The sequence below is a fragment of the Eubalaena glacialis genome, chromosome 5 (assembly GCF_028564815.1).
Source record: "Eubalaena glacialis isolate mEubGla1 chromosome 5, mEubGla1.1.hap2.+ XY, whole genome shotgun sequence".
NCBI classification, from domain to species: domain Eukaryota; kingdom Metazoa; phylum Chordata; class Mammalia; order Artiodactyla; family Balaenidae; genus Eubalaena; species Eubalaena glacialis.
The window spans coordinates 105,408,317-105,416,645 of NC_083720.1; positions in this window are offsets into that span (position 1 = coordinate 105,408,317).

Genomic DNA, 8,329 nt, shown 5'->3' on the forward strand with positions numbered 1-8,329 from the left:
CCAGTGTGGTAGCTGTGGGATTCTGCACACATTTTGAAGGTAGAGCCAAGAGGCTCTCCTAATGTCTTGGATATGGAATGTGAGAGAAAGAGAGGAATCATGGACAATCCCAGGGTTTTGGCCAGAGCAACAGGAAGAGTGGATGCCATTACTGAGATGGTACAGAGGGTGGGAGGAGAAGATTTGAGGGGGAAGATTGAGAGCTCAGTTTTGAACATGTTAAGTTGGAGGTGACTATTTGGCTTGCAAGGAGAAATGTCAAGCAGGCAGTTCAGCAGTCAATTCTGTCCAGTTCAAGTTCAAGGGGAAAGTTTAGGCTGCAGGTACACATTTAGGAGTAATCAATACACAGATGACATTTAAAGTCACGAGACTGGATGAGATCATTTTCTTGTGCAATCCTTACACCACCACCATGAAGTAGGTATTATTTTAATCCCCATTTTAGATACAAAGAAACTGAAGCTGGAAAGGTTTAGTTGGCTCTTAGTCAGGCTTAACCGTAACCATATGGACTTAAATGTTCATTCTTATCTCAGTTCTCTTCTGGCAATAACTTGTTCTGATCATAGGTAAATTATTCCTCTAGGCCTTAGTTTCCTTTCACGTAGAATTAGAGGATAAACGGTTTTCAAACTGGATTGTCTGAGAATCCCAAGGCTCCCCAGAAGTCCAGCAGGGACTCCATTGAACAAGAAAGGGAGCTCAGAGGGAGGATTCAGGCACCTTCACAGGTCAAAGGGCTAAGTCTCTGTTTTAATCTATAATTTATATATTAGGGCTTTATGTAAGATTTTATTTGAAGAATGTTTTTCTGTTGTCTATTTAACAAAAGTTAGAGAGACTCACCGGACTAGGTGGTATCTATGGCCCTTACCTATTCCAATATTTCCATTTATTTAACCAACAAGCAATTAGGGTGTGTGCATACTGTTCTAGGCACTGTGCACTGCTGTTATGATTCTAGCTCAGTGTCAAGAAGGGAAGGAAAGCTAGGAAGTTTTTCCCATTTTTCTGATTAAAATGTCAATAGATGAGGAACGTAACTGAATATCTATGTATCTATTGGCCTGTTTGTCTCTCCATCCATCCATCCATCCATTATTCATCATCTATCTATCATCATCTCTCTCAACTTATTCATGAAAGAGCATCCAGACGGATAGAAAGATACTACTGTTGGTAGCATGAACTTTAAAAGTGCTGACATATTGATTTGTTTCAATGTTTTTCCTTTTCTATAGCAACTTACCTTTCAAAGCAAGGGAATAGGGGGAGAAAGGAACTAAGATTCTTTGAGTTTTTTTCATGTGCCAGGAAATTTATCAGTTTTGCCTCACACCAACCAAGTGAAGTTAAATTTTATTCCCTATGTTTAGCAGATAAGGAAACTAGAGCTCTGAGTTTATGTAATTTTTATAGGTCAAACCTTCTGAATATGGATAATCCCATATAGGGTGTTGCTATATATCAGAAATATAATGTTAGCCACTAATGTAATACAATTTTTTCTAGTAGCCACATTAAAAAAGTAAAAAGAAACAGGTAAAATTAATTGTAATAATATATTGTATTTGAGTCAATATACAAAAATATGATTTCAGCTTGAAATCAATAAATTACTAATGAGATATTTTGCATTTTTTCATAGTAGGTCTTTGGAATCGTGTGTGTATGTTACACTTACAGGACATCTCAATTCAGACAAGCCACATTTCAAATGCTTAATCATCTCATGTGGCCAGTGGCTACATGTTGGACAGCACAGCTCTATAAAGCATATTGTGAGCTTTTTGACCATAGGAACTATCTATGTAATCCATCTGTGTGTCTGCAGCAACTAGTCTGTGCCTGGAATATAGAAGGTGCTCAATAAATGTTTGATGACTGACTGAATAGTACACAATAATAAGAACAACTACAAATACGTTAAACATATTACCGTCTCCATGGAAGAGATAAGACTGTCTAAAGCATGAAATAAAAAATCCCATAACTATTAACATAATAATGATCTTGTAAAATAAGAACACAGTCTAAGTATGTCAAATATCACATTTTGGGGGTACGATCAACAAAGCAGCACGTATTTCTTCTTCTTTTTTTAAATTGAAGTATAGTTGATTTACAGTGTTGTGCCCATCTCTGCTGTACAGCGAAGTGAGTCAGTTACACACATATAGACATTCTTTTTTAATATTCTTTTCCATTATGGTTTATCACAGGATACTGAATATAGTTCCTTGTGCTATACATTAGGACCTTGTTGTTTATCCATTCTAAATGTAATAGTTTGCATCTACCAACCCCAAATTCCCAGTCTATCCCTCTCCCTCCCCCGTTCCCCCTTGGCAACCACAAGTCTGTTCTCTATGTCTATGAGTCTGTTTCTGTTTCGTAGACAGGTTCATTTGTGCCATATTTTAGATTCCATATATAAGTGATATCATATGGTATTTGTCTTCCTCTTTCTGACTTCACTTAGTATGATAATCTCTAGTTGCATCCATGTTGCTGCATGTGGCATTATTTTGTTCTTTTTTATGGCTGAGTAGTATTCCATTGTATATATGTACTACATCTTTTTTGTCCATTCATCTGTCAATGGATATTTAGGTTGTTTCCATGTTTTGGCTATTGTGGATAGTGCTGCTATGAACATAGGGGTGCATGTATCTTTTTGAATTATAGTTTTGTCTGGGTACATTCCCAGGAGTGGGATCACTGGATCATATGGTAATTCTATTTTTAGGTTTCTGAGGAACCTCCATACTGTTTTCCATAGTGGCTATACCAACTTACATTCCCACCAACAGTGTAGGAGGGTTCCCTTTCTCCACACCCTCTCCAGCATTTGTTATTTGTATACTTTTTAATGATGGCCATTCTGACCAGTGTGAGATGGTACCTCATTGTAGTTTTGATTTGCATTTCTCTAATAATTAGTGGCGTTGAGCATCTTTTCATGTGCCTACTGGCCATCTGTATGTCTTCTTTGCCTGTTAAGGTCTTCTGCCCATGTCTATTAATGTCTTTTGCCCATTTTTCGATTGGGTTGTTTATTTTTTTGTTGTTGAGCTGTATGAGCTGTTTGTATATTTGGAGATTAAGCCCTTGTCTGTCGCATCTTTGGCAAATATTTTCTCCCATTCCATAGGCTGTCTTTTCTTTTCTTCTTTTTTAAATTTTTTATGGTTTCCTTTGCTGTGCAAAAGCTTGTAAGTTCGATTAGGTCCTATTTGTTTATTTTTGTTTTTATTTCTATTACCTTGGGAGACTGACCTAAGAAAACATCGGTACAATTTATGTCAGAGAATGTTTTGCCTATGCTCCCTTCTAGGAGTTTTATGGTGTCATGTCTTATGTTTAAGCCTTTAAGAACAAAGCAGCATGTATTAACAACAGCAATAACCAAACAGGCAAGACTCTCAGGGAATTCATATAGAAGAAATATAAATGTCTTATAAACATTTTGAAAAATATTCAACTACATTAGTTATCACAGAAATGTAGGTGTAACAATGTATTATTCTTGCCTATGTAATTTGCAAGGATGAAAAAAATTGTCTCAGTGTTGGTTAGAGTCTTAGGAAAGAGGCCCTCAATGCACTGCAGGTAAAAATACAGACCTTTCTGGAGGTAATTAGAGAAAATGTATCCAAAACCTTAAAAATTTGCATACCAGCACGTCCAGCCCTCTACTTTCACCCTATAATCCCTGGAGATGTGCAGAAACATTCTGCCTCGAGGAATTTTCCTACGGAAATAATCAGAGATGTGCCCAAAGATAGGAATCTATTCATAGCACTGGCGTTTGTGAGGGAGGGAAAAAAGTAAAAAATGTACGTATTCAATAGTAAGATTAATTAAATAAGAGTAAACAATGATTTTTTAAAAACCTATGCAACCAATAAACACTCCTATTTTGAAGGAAGATTTAATGACTTGGGAAAATATTAAGTGAAACTAGATTTTGAAGAAGTACGGTGTGGCTCCAATTTTATTTTATTTATTTACTTTTAAAATTTATTTATTTATTTATTTATTTTTGGCTGCGTTGGGTCTTCGTTGCTGCGTGCGGGCTTTCTCTAGTTGCAGCGAGTGGGGGCTACTCTTCCCTGTGGTGCGTGGGCTTCTTGTTGCAGTGGCTTCTCTTGTTGCAGAGCACGGGCTCTAGGCGCGCGGGCTTCAGTAGTTGTGGCACACGGGCTCAGTAATTGTGGCTCGCGGGCTCTAGAGCGCAGGCTCAGTAGTTGTGGCGCACGGGCTTAGTTGCTCCGCGGCATGTGGGATCTTCCCGGACCAGGGCTCCAACCCGTGTCCCCTGCATTGGCAGGTGGACTCTTAACCCCTGTGCCACCAGGGAAGTCCCTCCAATTTTATTAAAAATATGCTTATGTGCCTATTGAAAGTCTAGAAGACTATCACTGTGCTCATAGTGCATATCTTTAAACAATGACATTAAAAATGAATTTTATTTTCCCCTTTGTGCTTTTTTGTATTTCTACACTTCGTACAATGTACATATGCTACTTTTACATTAGATAAAGAATGCAGGGACTTCCCTGGCAGTCCCGTGGGTAAGACTCTGCGCTTCCAATGCAGGGGGTGCAGGTTCAATCCCTGGTTGGGGAACTAAGATCCCACATGCCACGTGGTATGGTCAAAAAAAAAAAAAATAATGTTGTATGTCAATTGTACCTCAATAAAAAAAAATCTTAAAAAAAAAAAGAATGCAGTAAATATTATTTTAAAAAGACAGAAGAAAGCTATGGGCAACTTTTAATTTCCTGCCCCTTATCAATTCGTCCTGGGGACAAGCAAGGTGGCATTACTCTTCCCAGTCTTCTGTTTCTGATAATGAGCAAGGGGTGGCAGCTCACTGCCCAACGTTACGAGGCCTTTGGACATCATTGGTTAAGAACTATGTTGGCTCCACATTGACATGGGGATATGCCTGCTTTACAGTGTAGCCAAAGGGTTGTCTCTACTTTGGTGCTCTGTTGGGGTTTACTTTCTTTCTCAGAACTAGAATTCTTTTTCAGATTATTGCTTAAAAGAAGACATGGAAGTCTGAGGCTGCAGTTACAGGCCTTCCTTTAGTACTCAATCCTATGCTTTATTTTGGAAAGAACTTATTAAGATAATAATAACCTTCTTTCTTTTGTTTTTGTAGGGGCTAAATATAGGTGATCTTGAGGTCTATTTTTTAAATGCAAATATTAAAAAGTGAAAATAACATGGGAAGAACTAAAGGTTACATTCATATATTAGTTTGAAATATGAAATTTAGGACCAGCACCTGTCTAGTGCTATTATAAAGCAGTATTATAATAACCTATTACCCATGACATATTTTTTTTTTGTTTCTTCAGTCTTCATTATATATATATATATTTTACATATATTTTAATCATGTGTACATGGAAATCTTTATTTTTATTATGGTGCCTCACATTGTGAATTTTTTACTATGTTGCTGAGCACCATTCAGAATTTCTAATGGTGGCACCTAACCCTGGGTCTGGCAAGTGACTCAACTGTCAGATCACTCACTGATGTATGATAAATTACAAATATTTATTGAATACCTACAGTGTGCTGTATTGGGGCTATTTTAGTGAATAAGACAAAGTCCCAGTTATTATGGAATCTGCGTTCTAGCAGAGGGAGACAGATAATTTTTAAATCCACGAGAAGGGTACTATTATTAGCCCCATTTGAGAAACAGAACCACAGGGAGATCAGGTAACTGGCAGGTGTTAAAGGAGAGATTCAAACCCAGGCAACCTGTCACCTGGACTTGCATTCTTAGCCACTGCTCTACTGGTGCCAACAAAGAGCTCTGGCAGTTCAGAGGACAGCTCAATAGCGCTCAAATAGTTGTTGTATTAGTTTACTCGTTGATGCTGCAACAAATTACCACAAATTTAGTGGCTTAAAACCACACAAATTTATGATCTTGCAATTCTGGAGGTCAGAAGTCCAAACTCAGACTCACTGGGCTGAAGTCAAGGTGTCAGCAGGGCTGGTTCCCTCTAGGGGCTCAGAGGGGAGAATCTGTGTCCTTGTCTTTTTCAGCTTCTAAAGGCCACCTGCATTTCTTGGCTTGCAAACCCTTTCTTGCCTCACTCTAACCTCTTGCTTCTGTCATCACATCTGCTACTACTGACTTTGACCTTCTTGCCTCCCTCTTGTAAAGATCCTTGTGATTACACCGCACCACCCAGATAAACCAGGATAATCTCCCTATCTCAAGGTCCTCCTCAATTACATCTGCAAAGCCCCTTACCATATAAGGAAATATATTTGCTGGCTCTGGCATTAGGACATGGACATCTTTGGAAGGTTGTATTCAGCCTACCACTGTTATGAACACTGTAAGGGCTAAAACTTGTGCTTTGAGACAAAAAAGCAGAGTTGGGGTGGAAAAGGGAGCACTTTCTAGTAAACCGCATTGGTAGAGTATCTTTTCTGTGCAGTTCAGTACTACAGTACAGCTTCATATTAAGTTTGCTTGGGCTGCCATAACAAAACACCACAGACAGTGGTTAAAAAACACATTCATTTTCTCACAGTTCTGTAAGCCAGAAGTCTGAGATCAAGGTGTTGGAAGGGTTGGTTTCTTCTGAAGCCTCTCTCCTTGGCTTGTAGATGGCAATATTCTCCCTGTGCATTCACACAGTCATCTCTCTGTGTACAAGTGTCTCTTTGTGTGTCTAAATTTCCTCTTATAAGGACACCAGTCATAATGGTTTAGGGCCCACCCTAATGACCTCATTTTAACTTAATAACCTCTTTAAAGACCTTATCCCCAAATATGGTTATATTCTGAGTTACTGGGGGTTACGATTTCACTATATGAATTTTAGGGCAATACAATTCAGCCCATAACAGGCTTTAACATATACCAACTCTGTTTAATGCTCACAACAGCTCAGGCTTGGCAGATGAGGTGGTGGCTGAGGGAGGTTCATCACTGGTCTGAGGTCTCCCGGCTGCCAAGTATTACACGGAGAATTCACACACAGGCCTGTTTGCCCCGAAGGCCAGGTCCTAATCATCCTACCAGCTGCTAGCTGTGATGGCAGAAGACGTGTTGACAGTGAAGAGACCAACCCAAGGGCGAGAGTGTATCTTGATTTGGGGAAAATGGTAGGGCCTAACTGTGGAGGCCTTTACAGTCTGCAAGAGGTATAAAGCAATTCAGCAAAGTTCAGGAAGCAGGAGAGGCAGTGCTTGTGATGCAATTTTCAGACAGCAAGCCAAATTTCCTGTAGCTTCCACCCCACCTCCACCCTCACCATAAACTTATATTAGATAAGTGTTCAGCTTACAAAGTTCTTTCACATGCTTGCACTTTACAACCTCAAGGTGACTCTACAGCAGAAAACTTGGGCAAGGGCCCTCTCCATTGATCAAATTTCCCAAGACAAGACTGGTAGCTTCACTTATCTTGTTATAATACCCGTCATGGCTACGCAGGAGATAGACAACCCTGATACCAGACAGATGACAGATGTACTTCTTTCCAACCCTGAATTGCTTAAAGTCTATGATTTTAGAAGCAAATAATCTGTTTCATTTTTTCCCCCTTAACTGCCCCTTACCCATTTATATTACTTTCTCAGCCTTTCTACCTGGGGGGAGAAATGAAAAGGAACTAAAATAATTCAATTAAGCTTAAGCAGCTTTTTGAGAGCAAGAGAATTTTTTTTTTAACATCTTTATTGGAGTATAATTGCTTTACAATCTTGTGTTGGTTTCTGCTGTATAAGGGAAAAACAGATTCCTTTTGGCTCTGCTCCCCTGCCACTTATCCTGGCCAACATTCTTTCAGAGCTTACACCTGCAAAAAAGGCATTTAGAGATCAACATTTTTCTGCTATGAGAAGTGGTATATTTTTAAGAGGCATAACTCTTTTCTAAGCTCAATTTTTTTTCCTGGTTCTCACTTCATTCATTGTTGAAGATATCCCCCATCTGTTTAAACTCCCTATTTTTTATTATTACTATATTTTCTAGAAAAATTGTGTAAATTTTGCTAAGTAAATCTTTTTGGGGGGGTGGGGTTGGATGATATTTGTAAGAAAACAGAAATCAACAAAGATTTAAATTTTATCTATCCTGGTACAGTGTCAGGATTCGATAAAATAGTAACCAACTGTATTTCCCTAAAAATAGGGTACAAAGTTTCTATTTGTTCTCCTCTTCAACTCATTGCTGCTATAGCAGAGTACAATTACAGCTGCTATTGCTGTCTGAAGTCTAAACACTCACACTCGGTGGTTTAGTATTTGTCGAATAAGCAGTTAAATGCATTTTCCTA